The sequence below is a fragment of the Myxine glutinosa genome, chromosome 6 (genome assembly GCF_964187855.1).
Source record: "Myxine glutinosa chromosome 6, kmMyxGlut1.1, whole genome shotgun sequence".
Lineage (NCBI taxonomy): Eukaryota > Metazoa > Chordata > Myxini > Myxiniformes > Myxinidae > Myxine > Myxine glutinosa.
The window spans coordinates 186,273,141-186,291,103 of NC_136266.1; the positions used below are offsets into that span (position 1 = coordinate 186,273,141).

At 53.1% G+C, this 17,963-nt stretch overlaps 1 protein-coding gene across 5 annotated transcripts in view; it reads left to right on the top strand.

Moving 5' to 3' along the window:
• YLPM1 (YLP motif containing 1) overlaps window positions 1-17,963 on the top strand; it is a 201,536-nt gene that overhangs the window by 109,938 nt on the left and 73,635 nt on the right. The gene's annotated exons all lie outside the window — the stretch shown is intronic.

Below are 17,963 nucleotides of genomic sequence, written 5' to 3' on the forward strand. Positions count from 1 at the left end.
AATCAATAGGGAAATATTTAAAGCAAAAGGAGGGAGAAGGAGAAGTGATAGTCAGGGGTTAAATGCTGTGGGTTGAATGTTGAATGCAGTGCTGAACAGGTGGGTCTTGAGTGATGTTTTGAATGTGGTGAGTGAGGAGGAGTCTCTGATGGTGTGAGGTAGTGAGTTCCAGAGGGTGGGAGCAGCGATGGAGAAGGCCCTGTCCCCCCAGGATCTAAATTTGGTCCGGATGGGGGGGGAGGGGGGGGGTCAGGAGGTTGGTACCAGCAGAGCGGAGGTTGCGGGTAGGAGTGTGTCTGGAGAGGAGGTCAGCCAGGTAGGATGGGGCCAGGTTATGGAGAGCTTTGTAGGTCAAGAGGAGGATTTTGTACTGGATTCTCTGGGAGATGGGGAGCCAGTGAAGCTTGTAAAGGACGGGGGTGATGTGGTCACGGGTCCGGGAATGGGTGAGTAGACGGGCAGCGGAGTTCTGAATGTATTGGAGTTTATTGGTGATTGATGAGGGTGAACCATAGAGGAGGCTATTGCAGTAGTCCAGACGGGAGGTGATGATTTTATATATATATATACACAAAGAATTAAGTTAAGCACCCCCCCCCGTTTTTTTACAACCTCGCACATTACAAGTTTGTTGTCGTCAAAACAGTGTAATATACCCATGATATTGCTATATTTTCTGGAGAAGTGATATTATGGTCACATAAAAACATAACAATCATGCCGTTTTCAATATTTTATTCTGAATAATTTAAGGTGAAATTTTTTGGGAATTTTAGGCATATTTTCACCTCAATTTAAGTATGGAGCTATAGGTCCATCACGGACAGTGTGGATGACGTTTATGTTTTCTAACGTACAGTCATTGTTCTGAGAAGACCTCTAGCGATCTTTGCGTCAATAACGTGTGTAGGACCCACGTGATCGGATCACTGACTCAACCAATCACATTTTTTCACTTTGATCACTCAATTTCATCAATGGCTAATTGCTAATGTCATACCAATCATTATTTGATCTCACATACCTTAGAATATATGCCAATGTATACATATACACAAAGAATATATATTAGGGGGTGCTTACCTTAATTCGTTGTGTAGGGGTGCTTAACTTAATTCTTTGTGTATATATATATATATATATATATATATATATATATATATATATATATATATATATATATATATATATATATATATATATATATATATATATATATGTATATATACATACAATATATATATTGTTACAGACGCGGTTTTGGATGTTAGTTTACCGAGCGGTTTGGTATGACCGCGTCTGCACAGTTTACCCGATTATACTCGAACGTTGGCCGAGTCGCGCTACGCTAAATCAATTGAGGAAAGGACACAACGGCTGGGTTAAATGACACGACACCAGGGGTACAGTTCTCAAGACCTCCGGAGGAGGTTATAATATTTGTATGCAGAGCGTTGAGATTACAAGGACAAGAGGTACAGCATAGGAAGGTAGGCACTGAGACACACTTATCTTATTCCCGACAGACCACAGATAAACGGGACAAGACTGACTCACACAGGGATTGATGGCAAGGAAGGGCAGGTAGTCGCTGGACAGCACAAGGTGCACCTTGGCTCAGGGACAGGATAGCGCGGTCCAAAAGATGCAGGGAGGTATCGTCGCGCTGGAGGTGGCGTCTGGTTCTCTTCAAGCTGGGGGCGCATCTGACGTCACGTCCGGTAAGTCGCTGCGTATATCCAGCGGGGAGTGACACGCCCTCGGCTCGTTAGCTCCGCCCCAGATGGAATCGGCCCGTTGCTTCTTATTGGGTGCGGGGGGTTACCGGGCTCCGCCCTTGACGAGGGGCCGACAGTCAGCCCCTTCGTGGTAACCCCGTCGGAGCACGTGGGCAATGGCAGCTAACCAAGCCGGAGTGAGGACGCACACTCCCCGCGCGCTGTTGTTGTAGTTGTTGTTGTTGTAGTTTCATGAGGAAGATGGGAGGAGGTATGGGGAGGTCCTAAACTCACTACTGGTGCCATACAATCACATTCTGGTGCAACGAAGAGTCAGAATTAATGGAAACGAGTCCTTAACTGACATAGACTATGAATAACTAGCAAGATGTCCTATAGTTGTCTACGTGAGATGCGGTGAACCTGGGCACGACATTTAATGAGGGAAAAAGGGGAAGGTCGGTTCTACAGAGTGTTGTTTACAGACAATGGGACTAGGGAATGGGGGATTGGGGATAGTTGGGGAGTATTGGGGAAATAGGGGAATATTTACAAGCGGATATGGATGGAGGCCAAATCCCATATCCGCAACATTGCACCCTTCTCTACCTCGGGGCGTCCCGACCCGATAAATTTTTACCTACTTTAGTGTGGCACTCAGATGTAGTTCCCTCTACTATTAACTCTACCCTGAGTGCGACAGTTTTACAGATGTTCACAAATGAGTAAATATGTCCCCCTGCGACGTTGCACCCTTCTCCTCACAGAAACACACCCACAGGATAACCGAATCGCGGAAAGAATTCTCAAACTAAACATACAGCCGGTAGGGAGCATTATTTACACTAGACTACACTGATATTTACACTACGATCCAGGACCTGTTTTTGGAGGAACACATGCAGATGTTATGCATAGAGAGAGCACGCATGCCAGCATCGATACACCAACCCACGAGTGCTCTGTGGCCTTACGGCCTTTAATAATGTGCAGAGCACCCCTTCCAAGCACCAAAAGCACCACCCCATCACACAGTCAGCACCATCCGGTGCACCAATAAAGTGTTTATAGTCACCGGTGGTGTCGCAGCCGGCCGATGTTCTGCCGCTGGTCTTGCCTTCATGTGGTGCACTTGGCCTTCTGGCTTCTTTAAAAATAAAGAAAGGCGCCAACCGCGTCCATTTCTAAATTGTGGCCATCAGGGGGCCAACTATTAGTGGTTCACCTGTATGGCATAGGTGCCACGTTGACCAATAGGTCCATCCACGGGTGGTGCTTGCCCGCAAGAGAACTGCGGTCCATGGTGGGCGGCCACAAAAATTGCGGTCCATATGGTGTATCGATCCCGGCAGCAAGCAGCGAAAGTGCAGGCCCACAACTGCGGAGCCAGCACCTCTCTCTCCTCTCTCTCTGCCCCAAAGCCAGATCCTCGGAGGTGGGAGACAAAAGAAGAAGACAAGTGAGTAAGGTGGTAAGGGCGCAAAAGTGCACGCAACATTAGGTAATGCACACTAGGGGCACATGGGAACCAGGTGAGACAGGTACGTTCCTACCGTACGCCCCCCCCCCCCCCACCAGGTAACCTACATTGCCCCTCCCTTACCCCTTACTGTATCCACAAAACACAACACTACCCATAAACATCTACTTTACAAATCAACAAACGTCCCTACTGTCTTCCCCGTTCCTCCCATAAACCAAATTCGTCTTCTCTCCCTCCTAACCAATCAAATTTGCCATTTCCAACTCTCATCACAATTTGCCATCTCCAACTCAACATCAAAATTTGCCATCACCAACTCATCATCAGTCCCTCCTAAGGAGGGAGAGATGGAATCACCCCAATGTCTCATCCACGTCATGATGCGTCTCACAAATCCAACCAGCAATTCTTATTTCCTGCAACACAGAACAAAGGAACACAGGTGTGGAGTCATCATCATCACCACAGGTAAGTGGCTGCGTATGGTGCGACAGGTTCATCAATCCTAACTATTTCCTAAATGACTTTAACAACTTTACATTACCCGGGGTCTTTCTCCTGCCAAACCATTGGCCCTCTTACACTATGGGTTCTAAAAACCAATTCCCATTGACCAAACTGTGGTGCTTTTCAATTTGGGGTCTCACTCCCCCGATTCATCTCCCGGTGCCCTCGCACAATTTCTGGGCCGCGACGTGTAGCTCTCCCAGCAGGTCTACCCACCTGCACACCTCCACCACTGCAGTTGCCTCCGAGCTTACCTGCTCCTCACCCTAACCTATCTACCTGGGGAAGGCCTCTGGCGCTCTCCCCACTCGGTGCCCTCTCTGGCACTGGGCTACCCGGGTCCGTCCTCCGGATCCTCGGGCCCCACTGACACTAACGGCTCCCCGAGCCCACCTACGGCCTCACCTGGCCGACATCCTCACAGTGGTGGAGTGCCCAACCAACTACACACACTAACAGGCTACACGCCCAGCCATTTCCACAACACTAATGCACCCATCCACAATACCATTCTGCAACCGCACCACAAATGCCAATATCCAACCACAATTTACCTATACCCTCTACCTAACACTTACACTACCCGTCCCGGGTACTCGTGAAAGGGGTCCACTCTTCCCCCATTCACACCTTCGCACCATGCACACCACTCCGTACCACTTACTCCAACTCTCTCCACACACCTGTACTTGCACACCTGTGCTCTCACTCCTGGTGCCACCTGCACCCTTCTCTCCCCAAGCGCATTCGCGCTGATCCACAACACTCACTACTCACACACTGCTCCACACACCTGTCCAGTTGCACACCTGTGCAATCACACCTGTTCAATTCTCAACCACACGGCATCATCTCATCTAACTACTCCCCTCTGAAACTTGCGCTTCCCAGTCGTCCCTTTAACCTATTGCGCTCCCTCGTCATTATCATCCACACTAATCTACCTGCGTCCCCACTACAGGTATCAGTCACTAACTAACCTTAACGTCACCTAATGTCATCTCTAGATCCCTAACAATATAACCTAACCCACCCGGGCTAGTTTTCACTGCCATACACCCCATAATCTATTGCGCATTTGCCCCACCCATGGGAAGGGTAGCAGGGATGCCACCCTTACCCACCGGGCCCATCGCTCATTACCAATTTTGCACATCAAATTTCAACAAATCAAAAATTTGCCAATCACTACCCATCATCTGCCAATCATTACTGCCAATCCTTTGCCAATCATCAAATTTTGTTTTTTTCTAATTTTGGGTCTAAAACACTAACCTCATCACACAGTCTACTCACTAATGCCTCTCGGTGCGCCAATTCCTGTCCAAAGCTCGGCTTCGTAAAGCCGAGCAATGAATGCGGGTTGTTTGGTGCCAGCGGCTGGATACGTCCCGCATTCGGTGCAGGGAAGGAGGTTTACCCGGGCCGAGATCCCACGCACCATCTCGGCACGGAGCCATCCCATGGCCCGATCTCGACCTGCCGGAATGCCTCAACAAAAAGTGGTCGCCATGACGACCCTTCCGGTCGGGCTGCCCGCTCCGCCTAGTGGAGCCCGGACGCGGCCGTTCAAAGCGAGGCCCAGCACGCACCGAGGGCCCGATTCGGCTAAAAGTCGCTCTAACCTCTAACCCGGTTACCTTCGATGCTTCACCTGCATGCTTACACCCCGCAGCCCGTTCCTTGCTCACACATCCAGCCGTTTCCATGCTCCTCGTCGTACCTTCTCTTACACACCCAGGTACACTCATTCCACTCACAGCCTTGGTCACACACCTGACCACCGAGCACCTTGGCACACATTCGTTGGTCGCACACCTCACCAACACACCTCTTCGCGCCCCCTCCTCGGTCACCTCCTTTGTGACAATCACAGGTGTGCTCTCACCCGCACACCCAACCACGTGCCTCACTTCCAATTCCAGCGTGCATTCTTCCATTCCAGGTGTACATCCTCGCTCACCTGTCACAACCAACTCACGCTCCTTGTCACTCTCACTACTCTCACCACCACTCTTGACAACGCACTCACCCTTACTCCCGACAGCGCACTCTTTCCTCATGCACCTGTCCGTTACACACCTTTCTCGCACACACCTTTCTCGCGCACACTCTCCCGTTACACCCTCTGTAACACTCACCACAGGCGTGCATTCTTCCTTGCCTTTGACAGCGCACTCTTTCCCCATGCACCTGTCCGTCACACACCTTTCTCGCGCACACTCTTGCGCACACTCTCCCGTCACACCCTCTGTAACACTTACCACACCGCGCTTCCATGTGCTCCCTCGCACACGCGCTACGACCGACTCACTCTCGCCAGCACCCTCACTCCTTGGCACGCACTTTTTCCTCACACACCCCAGAGTCGGACTTTCTCGCACACCTCCTCACTCACACCTCTTCTGATCTCCTCTCCCATCACTTGCATCTCCTGCCCAGATGCCACCCTCATCTGCTCCATTTCCTCCCTGTGAGCATCCAGTTTGGTTTCTACCCCCATTCTGACCCCCTCTATCTGCTGCCCCATTTGGTTAACTTCCCTTTCCGCTTGGTCCCTCATGTCCCTCAATTTGCCTTCCATACTGTTTTCTAACCCCTCTAACCCCTTTTTCATCCCTTCCATTTGATTCTCCTGAACGGCCATTCTGTTTTATACCCCCATTAACCCCTCCTGTATTTCCCCTAATCTATTGTCTAATCCCTCACCGGTACCCCTCGCTTCGTCCCTCATTACCCCCATTTGGTTTCCCATTACCCCCAATTGGCCCTCCAATCGCTCACTCTGAGCATCCATCCGATTCCCCAATTGCTGACTATTAGCCCTCATATCGTCCTTCTGCAGGTTGAGGGACGCCTGCATTTGCGCCATAAATTGCTCCATGAGGGCCTGCATTTGGGCCATTCCTCCCACTTGTGCAGCGGGTGCGGCCGCCGTAGCTATGTGCGAGGCGCCATTTTGCGCGCCCGCAACCTCGTGCGCAAGGACGCCATTTTGCGACTCTGCTACCCTCACTGCTTCGCTCTCCTTATGTCCCTCATTTTGGTCCTGGATCGACCCTGCCTCACTCTCTTCTACCGGAACCCAGCCGTCTTGGTCTGCCACAGCGCGACTTTCAAAATTCGGGTTTTTATTTTTTTTGTAAAACACAATCAAATTTCGCCGTTATAATTTCGAGCGCGTGAAACGCGCTCCGGATCGAATCCCACTTCCCGACACCAAATGTTACCCTAATGGTACAATTGGTGTTCCAAAATTTGGGCCTAACGAATTTAGTCCCAGGTCCGAATCCAACTCCTCGACACCAAATGTTACAGACGCGGTTTTGGATGTTAGTTTACCGAGCGGTTTGGTATGACCGCGTCTGCACAGTTTACCCGATTATACTCGAACGTTGGCCGAGTCGCGCTATGCTAAATCAATTGAGGAAAGGACACAACGGCTGGGTTAAATGACACGACACCAGGGGTACAGTTCTCAAGACCTCCGGAGGAGGTTATAATATTTGTATGCAGAGCGTTGAGATTACAAGGACAAGAGGTACAGCATAGGAAGGTAGGCACTTAGACACACTTATCTTATTCCTGACAGACCACAGATAAACGGGACAAGACTGACTCACACAGGGATTGATGGCAAGGAAGGGCAGGTAGTCGCTGGACAGCACAAGGTGCACCTTGGCTCAGGGACAGGATAGCGCGGTACAAAAGATGCAGGGAGGTATCGTCGCGCTGGAGGTGGCGTCTGGTTCTCTTCAAGCTGGGGGCGCATCTGACGTCACGTCCGGTAAGTCGCTGCGTATATCCAGCGGGGAGTGACACGCCCTCGGCTCGTTAGCTCCGCCCCAGATGGAATCGGCCCGTTGCTTCTTATTGGGTGCGGGGGGTTACCGGGCTCCGCCCTTGACGAGGGGCCGACAGTCAGCCCCTTCGTGGTAACCCCGTCGGAGCACGTGGGCAATGGCGGCTAACCAAGCCGGAGTGAGGACGCACACTCCCCGCGCGCTGTTGTTGTAGTTGTTGTTGTTGTTGTAGTTTCATGAGGAAGATGGGAGGAGGTATGGGGAGGTCCTAAACTCACTACTGGTGCCATACAATCACATTCTGGTGCAACGAAGAGTCAGAATTAATGGAAATGAGTCCTTAACTGACATAGACTACGAATAACTAGCAAGATGTCCTATAGTTGTCTACGTGAGATGCGGTGAACCTGGGCACGACATTTAATGGGGGAAAAAGGGGAAGGTCGGTTCTACAGAGTGTTGTTTACAGACAATGGGACTAGGGAATGGGGGATTGGGGATAGTTGGGGAGTATTGGGGAAATAGGGGAATATTTACAAGCGGATATGGATGGAGGCCAAATCCCATATCCGCAACAATATATATATATATTGTTACAGACACGACTTTGATGTTAAGGTGGGCCGAGCGGAATGGCCGTCGTGTCCGCACAAATTACCCGATCGTACTCGAACGTCGACGAAGCCGCGCTACGCTGGCTCAATAGGAAAGAGAAGACACCCGGCTGGGTTATAATGACACAATACGACACCAGGGGTTCAGTTCTCAAGACCTCCGGAGGAGGTTATATTCGTGCGGAAGGTCAGATTACAGGGACGAGAGGTACATCATAGGAAGACAGGCACTTAGACACAACCTTATATTATTCCCGACAGACCACAGAGAAACAGGACAAAAACTGACTCACACGGGGGTTGACGGCAAGGAAAGCGGGTATTCGATGGCCAGCACAAGGTGCACCTTGTGCTCAGGGACAGGATGGCGCGGCCCAAAAGATGCAGGAGGTCTCTCAGCGCTCGAGGTGGCTTCTTGTCGTCTCAAGCTGGGGGCGCATCTGACGTCACGTCCGGCAAGCGGCTGCGTATATCCGGCGGGGAGTGACACGCCCTCGGCTCGTTAGCTCCGCCCAGATGGAATCGGTCCGCCCTTCTTATTGGGTGCGGGGGGGGTTTACCAGGCTCCGCCCTTGACGAGGAGCTGACAGCCAGCCCCTTCGTGGTAACCCCGTGGGGCGCATGGATAATGGCGGCTAACCGAGCCGGAGGGAGGACGCACACTCCCCGCGCGCGCCGTTGTCCCCTCTGTTGTTGTTGTAATTGTTGTTGTAGTTGTTGTTATTGTTGTTGTTTGGGGAAGAAGATGGGAGGAGGTATGGGAAAGGTCCTAAACTCACTACTGATGCCATATAATCACATTCTGGTGCAACGAAGAGTCATAATTAATGGAAACGAGGCCTTAACTGACATAGATTAAGAATAACTAGGAAGATGTCCGAAAGTTGGCTACGTGTGGTGCGGTGGACCTGGGCACGACATTTAATGGGGGAATAAGGGGAAGGTCGGCTCTACTGATTGTTATTTACATGCAATGGGACTAGGGAATGGGGGACTGGGGAAAGTTGGGGAGTATTGGAGAAAATAGGGGAATATTTACAAGCGGATATGGAGGCCAAATTCCATATTCGCAACATTGCACCCTTCTCTACCCTCGGGGCGTCCCGACCCGATAAATTTTTACCTACTTTAGTGTGGCACGCAATGTAGTTCCCTCTACTATTAACTCTACCCTGAGTGCGACAGTTTTACAGATATTCACAAATGAGTAAATATGTCCCCCTGCGACGTTGCACCCTTCTCCTCACAGAAACACACCCACAGGATAACCGAATCCGGAAAGAATTCTCAAACTAAACATACAGCCGGTAGGGAGCATTATTTACAAGACTATGCTGCTATTTACACTACGATCCAGGACCTGTTTTTGGAGGAACACATGCAGATGTTATGCATAGAGAGAGCGCGCTTGCCAGCATCGATACACCAACCCACGAGTGCTCTGTGGCCGACGGCCTTTAATAACGTGCAGAGCACCCTTCCCGAGCATCAACAGCACCACCCCACCACCAATCGGTGCAGTCACCATTGTTCATTGGAACAAAAATAAATTCGACAACCCCTAACCCTGCAGGTGTCTCTTGCTCTTCTTGTGGTGCACTTGGTGTTAGTTAACAGTGGTTCACCTTTATGGCATAGGTGCCACGTTGACCCATAGGTCCATCCCCGGGTGGTGCTTGGCCGCAAACGAACTGCGGTCCATTGTGGGTGGCCACAAACATTGCGGTCCATATGGTGTATCGATCCCGGCAGCAAACAGCGAAAGTGCAGGCCCACAACTGCGCAGCCAGCACCTCTCTCTCCTCTCTCTCTACCCCAAAGCCAGATCCTCGGAGGTGGGAGACAAAAGAAGCAGACAAGTGAGTAAGGTGGTAAGGGCGCAAAAGTGCACGCAATATAAGGTAATGCACACTGGGGGCACATGGGAACCAGGTGAGACAGGTACGTTCCTATCGTACGCCCCCCCCCCCACCAGGTAACCTACATGGCCCCTCCCTTACCCCTTACTGTATCCACACAACACAACACTACCCATCAACATCTACTTTACAAATCAACAAACATCCCTACTGTCTTCCCCGTTCCTCCCATATACCAAATTCGTCTTCTCTCCCTCCTAACCAATCAAATTTGCCATTTTCAACTCTCATCAAAATTTGCCATTTTCAACTCAACATCATAATTTGCCATTACCAATTCATCATCAGTCCCTCCTAGGGAGGGAGAGATGGAATCACCCCAATGTCTCATCCACGTCGTGATGCGTCTCACAAATCCACACAGCGATTCATCTCCTGCAACAAAACAAAGAAAACACAGGTGTGGAGTCATCATCATCACCACAGGTAAGTGGCTGCGTATGGTGCGACAGGTTCATCAATCCTAACTATTTCCTAAATGACTTTAACAACTTTACACTACCCGGGGTCTTTCTCCGGCCAAACCATTGGCCCTCTTACACTATGGGTTCTAAAAACCAATTCCCATTGGCCAAACTGTGGTGCTTTTCAATTTGGGGTCTCACTCCCCCGATTCATCTCCCGGTGCCCTCGCACAATTTCTGGGCTGCGGCGTGTACCTCTCCCAGTGGGTCTACCCACCTGCACACCTCCACCACTGCAGTTGCCTCCGAGCTTACCTGCTCCTCACCCTAACCTAACTACCTGGGGAAGGCCCTCTGGCTCTCTCCCCACTCCGTGCCCTCTCTGGCACTGGGCTGCCCGATCCACACCCGGGATCCTCAGGCACCCACTCACAACTACCGGCTCCCAGAGCCCACCTGCGGCCTCACCTGGCCGACATCCTCACAGTGGTGGAGTGCTCAACCAACTACACACACTAACAGGCTACACGCCCAGCCATTTCCACAACACTAATGCACCCATTCACAACACCATTCTGCAACCGCACCACAAATGCCAATATCCAACCACAATTTACCTGCACCCTCTACCTAACACTTACACTACCCGCCCCGGGTACTCGTGAAAGGGGTCCACTCTTCCCCCATCCACACCTTCGCACCATGCACACCACTCCGTACCACTCACTCCAACTCTCTCCACACACCTGTACCTGCACACCTGTGCTCTCACACCTGGTGCCACCTGCACCCTTCTCTCCCCAAGCGCATTCGCGCTGATCCACAACACTCACTACTCATACCCTGCTCCACACACCTGTCCAGTTGCACACCTGTGCAATCACACCTGTTCAATTCTCACAAACACGGCATCATCTCAGCTAACTACTCCCTTCTGAAACTTGCGCTTCCCAGTCGTCCCTTTAAACTATTGCGCTCCCTCGTCATTATCATCCACACTAATCTACCTGCGTCCCCACTACAGGTATCAGTCACTACCTAACCTTAACGTTACCTAAGGTCATCTTCTCTAGATCCCTACACACAATATCCTAACCCACCCGGGCTAGTTTTCACTGCCATACACCCCATAATCTATTGCTCCTTTGCCCCCCCACATGGGAAAGGTGGCAGGGATGCCACCCTCTCCCACCGGGCCTATCGCTCCTCAATCCCCCAGTCCTCTGGCACTAATAAGCCCCCCTTATTCAGAGGTACTGGGTCCCGCCTCGGCATCTAAAGCCGAGGCGATCCACGGGGGCGCCTGCTCGCCGGTGTAAGGTCTTATCCGGTCGGCGTGGACGATCCGAGGGAGGGCTCGTGGCCCCATTTTGATCTTAAAGACCACGTCACAGATTTGCGACAGGACGACTCCTGGGCCTTGCCAGGGGGAGGTGAGTTTTGGGCACCTTCCCTTCCGCCTCCGGGGATTAAAGAACCAAATCTTCATCCCCGGAGCGTATTGACTCCCCTGGCTCCGGTCGTCGTACCTGCGCTTCATCTTTTCCCCCGCCAGATGGAGTTGGCGGCGGGCGAAGGCATGGACTAGCTCCATGCCTTCCTCTAGGTGACGTGCGTACCCCTCCCTCGGCGGGTTAACCACTGTGTCTGGCACGGGACCGCATAGCAAGTCGGCGGGAGCCCGTAACTCCCGCCCATACATAAGCAACGCTGGACTGCATGCGGTGGCCCCGTGCTGGCTGGTTCGGTAGGCCATGAGCAAGTAAGGGAGATGTTCGTCCCAGTCATCCTGACGGGTGGTGGTGAACAGTGCCAGTTGTTGGATTAGAGTTCGATTGAATCTTTCCACCATCCCGTCAGATTGAGGTCTTAAAGGCGTTGTTCTGGTTTTCCGAATTGACAGGAGACTGCACACATCTTTTAGCAATTTGCTCTCAAAATTTCGTCCCTGGTCGGTGTGCAACTCCTGTGGAATCCCATGCCGGCACACAAATCCTTCCACGAAGGCCTGCGCTACCACCCCTGCTTCTTGGTTGGGGAGGGCGTAGGCCTCCGGCCACTTGGTGAAATAGTCCATTACAACGAGGATATACTTATTACCTTGGCGGGTGCGGGGCAGCGGTCCTAGAATATCCATAGCCACCCGCTCAAGGGGGGCCCCCACCTGATGTAATTGAAGGGGGGCCCTCATCCTCCGTGCTGGTCCCTTTTTGGCAGAACAGGCGTCGCATCTCCGACACCAGTCCTGTATGTCGCGCCCCATATTCACCCAATAGAACCTCCGGCGGACCCGAGATATTGTCTTTGTCCTGCCCAAATGGCCGCCGGAGCGGGTACCATGCACCTGTTGCAATATGACGTTCTTGAATTTGTCAGGGACTATCACCAGCCAGGAAGTTCGATCAGAGGGAACCTCCACCCACTTGCGATACAAGATGTTGCCTTTCAATTCCAGGGTCTGCCACTGAGCCCAATATGCCTTTGTCTGCGCCCCGAGGGGGGTGACCTCTTCCCCCTTTGGTCTTTGCCCCAATTTGACCCATTGGAACACCGGCCCCAGAACAGGATCCTCCTGCTGGGCCGTGCTCCAAGCCAACTCTCCAAATTCCTCGTCCGCGGTTAGTGGCAAAATTGGCCCTCTCACCCGGGTTGCCCGGACGACGAGAATCGGGGCGGAATCGCCCAATTGCTCCCTCTCCTCGTGTCTCGCACAAAATTTACAGTTTTCCCCCAGACAAGGACGCCGAGAGAGTGCGTCCGCATTACCATGGGCCTTCCCGGCCCTATGGGCCACATCAAAATCGTACTGCTGCAACTTTTCCAACCACCTTGCAATTTGGCCCTCCGGTTCCTTGAACCGAAGGAGCCATTGCAAGGAGGAATGGTCAGTTCTAACCAAAAATTTCCGCCCGTACAAGTACGGGTGGAAATGGTTCATGGCAGCCAGCATAGCCAATAACTCTTTGCGAGTGACGCAATAATTTCTCTCGGGCCTACTTAAGGCCCGACTATAATAACCAATCACTCTCTCCACGCCCTCCTGTGTCTGAGACAAAACTGCGCCCAATCCTTCCTGGCTCGCATCCGTGTCCAGGGTAAATGTCCCGTCACTAGTGGGGTAAGCTAGAAGGGGTGCGGATGTTAGACACCCCTTCAATTTTTGGAAGGCCTCGTGGCACTCCCGTGTCCAATTAAATCGCGTCCCCTTCTCCGTAAGCCGGTGGAGGGGACGGGCCAACTCCGCAAATTTCGCCACAAAGCGCCGGTAGTAGGAGCAGAGTCCCAAAAATCCCCGCACCTCTTTGATGGTACGTGGTGCGGGCCACTCCTCTACCGCTTTAATTTTGTCTGGGTCTGTTTTTACCCCCTCGCGGCCAATCACGTGACCTAGATAGGCCACCTCTCTTGCAAACAAAGTGCACTTACTCGGGTTCAGCTTCAACCCTGCCTGTCTGAGGCACCCGAACACCTGGTCCAAATTAGCTAGTGCCTGGGGGAACGTTTGGGCATGTACCAGGACGTCATCCAGGTACACCAGGCATGATTGCCATGGCATGCCGCCTAGTACATGCTCCATCAATCTCTCAAAGGTGGCGGGGGCGTTACACAAACCAAACGGCATCACAGTAAACTGATACAGTCCCTTACCTGTGGAAAATGCCGTTTTCTCCTTCCCTGCCCTATCCATCTCCACCTGCCAATACCCACTCTTGAGGTCCAAAGTTGTGAACCAATTTGAGCCCGCAACGGCATCGAGGGTGTCATCAATCCTTGGCAGGGGATATGAGTCCTTGAGTGTCACGTTGTTTAGCTGGCGATAGTCCACGCAGAACCGCGTGGTCCCATCCTTCTTTTTGACCAGCACAACAGGTGACATCCAAGGACTTCCCGAGGGCTCGATCACACCTGCGTCGAGCATTTTTGCAACCTGCTCGTCAGCTTCCGCCCTCTTGCTCCAAGGGAGCCGTCGGGCGGCCTGACGAATAGGCCGGGCCTCACCGGTGTGGATCTGATGTTTCACCAGGCCCGTACGTCCAATATCCTCGGTGGACAGGGAGAAGAGGTCCAAATGGGACCCAACCAGTTTGTGTAAGGCCTCCCTCTGGGTACCTCCCAACTCTACGCTACTACGATTTACCATCTCGCAAATGGGATCGGGCCAATTCCTACTTGTTATTGAAGGCTCCCCCCGGGGTCGGCTCGGCTGGACGTTCTCGCCCCTCACTGTCGCGACTTCCTCAACTGGGGTGCAGCCAGCTACCCTCGTGCCCCTTACTATAGTGCGTGGTTCTGTACTCACATTTACTACTCGGACGGCCACTACCGGTCCGTCCGTTTTTACAAGGGTGCGGCCCACGATTAAACCCGGTATGGACTGCGCTGCCACCGGTTCGACCAGGCCGCAGGACTCCTGCCATGTTGGGCGAGCTGCCCACCGGGCCGGCACTATCGCCTCGGCCCTTGGGGGGATGGTCACGGCCTCGGAAGCCTCCAGCTCCGCTCTCTCGGCCGTGCTCACTCCCCCTAACGGCAGCTCTTCTACTCCCACCTGCAGGATCCCCCGGCACAAGTCGATTTTACAACCGCTGGCAGTCAACAGGTCCAACCCTATTAAACATGGGTCGCACACCTCCGCCACCCAAACATCTATCTCCCTCCTTACCGACCCTAACTTGAGGGTCACAGAACCACGCCCTATGATCGGGGCCGTTACCCCGGTAGCAAGCTGCAAACTATAATTTTGCAGGCGCTGGATCTTATCCCAGCCACCTGCGCTCGAATCAAGGACCACAGGGCTGATGATCGTGGCGCTAGCTCCTGTGTCCACTACGGCGTCTACCCCCACGCCGGCAATTTTGCATCTAATTGTCAGGCTACCGGTTCCAATTTGGCCACAATAAATGACCTGTCGCGTCAATGAGGGCTCTCCTCCATCCTCTGCTGCCGAACACCGCCCTACGTGCCCGACACCTTCTAGTTTCCCGGGGTCTGGCGGGGGGGTGTCTGGGGTCGGCTAACCCGCTCCCCCCTGGGCGGAGTTGAGGACCTCAACTGCCGGGGATCATCCCGGCGCGCGTTTCGACAGTGCCGCGCCAGGTGACCCAGGCGGTTGCAGGTATAGCACCTCACCTGATAAGGTGCTTGCCTCCGGAATTCCAAATTCCCCCCCCTGTAGGTCCGAATTGGATTACCCGCTCGTGGTCCACCGCGGGCCACCTCCGGGGCCGCCTGCCATGGTCCAGGTCCCGCCAGGCGCTGGTCCACCAGCCTCCGGACCATGCCCGCCAGGTCAGGACCCACGTCGGGGGCGGGCCCCCTAAGGGGTCCGCCCTCCATCGGGGGTCCCATCTGGCGGACCGCCATTGCGAGACGCTCGCCCCCCCGGGCCAGGGGCCTCGCTGCTTCCCAACGGGCCGCAGCGTCAGCCGCCTGGCTCAGAGTCTGCGGGCGCCACATGGCGAGCTGTTGCCGGAGCTCAATATCCGGGAGGGCCTGGATAAAATGGTCCAGCGCCAGGCTTTCCCGGGAATCCGCTGCCATGCTAGCATGTGCGATCCCCACTGCGCGGCGAATGTCGTGGGCAAGTTCCCCGATGGCTTCCTGGGGCTTGCGCTTTCGCAGCGCGAGCTGAGCTTTAACAAGCTCGCTCTGCTGTTCTATTCCAAATCGATTAATTAGGGCGTCGCGGAGGGCTGGCAGGGTGAGAGCACCCGCTGGTAATGCCGTCAGCACCTCCGCCGCCGCGCCGCGCAATGCGGCCACCAGGTGTACTCCACCTTCGTCCTCACCCCAACCGTTGCCCTTACACACACAGTCGAACTGCGCCAGGTACGTGCGTAGATCACTCTTGCCGTCATACGGCGCGAGTGGGACCTTGTGGGACCACCTCATATGTGAGTCGTTGCCCGCCTGCCGGACCCCGTGCGTCGCCCCTTGCGGGGTCAGCGCGGGGCCGAACCGGCCGGGCCCCCACAGTACACTACCCCCAAGGGGCTCTCGTGCCTCCCCGGTCCCTCCAACAACTACCCCTGTTGGTGTTGATGCCTGGGTCACACCTCCGCAACCCGCTACCCATTCCATACCACCACCACCACAACCTTGCTCACCCACACCTCGCACCTCTCGTTCCATACCCTCCGGACCAGCCATACACCTCACTCTTGGCCTCTCACGAACATCCGGGTCTATCTCGACCCCCAAGCTTATTAAATCACCTGGCGCATCATACGCACGACCATATTGGTCACCACTTACACCGGGTCCTCTTTCTCTTCGCTTCTCCTCCATCACCTGCGAATCCCTCATCCGGTTAATGAGCACATCATCACGATCCGAACACAGACTCTGGACCAATTCTTTTACCTCCTCTTTTATCTCTTTCTTATCCTCTCTCCGTCGCTTTTTAATTTCGCTCACCCCTTCTTCCACTTCTTCTAATTTTTGCTTCATCTCCTTCATCTCTTCGTGCGCCCCTTTAAGTTCTTCCTCTAACTCCACTTTATTTTTTTCTATGTGCTCCCGCACCTCCCGCTCTTTAACCTCCATTACCTCTACCACCTTGTCCATTTTCCTCGTCAGGTCCTCATGTACCGTCTGACACTCTTTTTTAATTACCCCTACGTCCTTTTTCATCTCCTTCTGTGTCGATTTTAAACCCTCTATTACCGCTGTGTTCTTCTTTACCTGGTCCCCCAACTCCTTTTGTCCCACTGTCAGTTGTTCTACTCCCAGCGTCAACTCCTCTATACCACCTTGCAATTTTACAGTCCCCTTTCTCACCTCTTTCTCCATGCGCTCCTTACAGTGCCTCACCTCCTCGCGCACTCCTCCGACCTCCTCACTCACTCCTCTTCTGATCTCCTCTCCCATCACTTGCATCTCCTGCCCAGATGCCACCCTCATCTGCTCCATTTCCTCCCTGTGAGCATCCAGTTTGGTTTCTACCCCCATTCTGACCCCCTCTATCTGCTGCTCCATTTGTTTAACTTCCCTTTCCGCTTGGTCCCTCATGTCCCTCAATTTGCCTTCCATACTGTTTTCTAACCCCTCTAACCCATTTTTCACTCCCTCTATCTGATTCTCCTGGGCAGCCATTCTATTTTCTACCCCCATTAACCCATTCTTTACCTCTTTTATCCCGTTGTCTAACCCCTCAAAATTTTTGTCTAACTTCCCAAATTTCTTGTCTAACTCCTCACCGGTACCCCTCGCTTCGTCCCTCATTACCCCCATTTGGTTTCCCAACCGCTCACTATCAGCCCTCATTCCCACCATTTGTTCCATAAGGGCCCTCATTTGCAGGAGGAAAAGGTTCGAATCCACCAGGGGCGCTGCCGCGGGCGTGGACGCCGTGGCCACCTCGTGCGTGACAACGCTATTTTGCGACCCTGCCGCCCTCACTGCTTCGCTCTCCTCGCGTCCCTCAATTTGGTCCTGGACCGACCCTGCTTCACTCTCCCCTACCGGACCCCAGCCGTCTTGATCCGCCATAGCGCGACTTGCAAAATTCGAGTT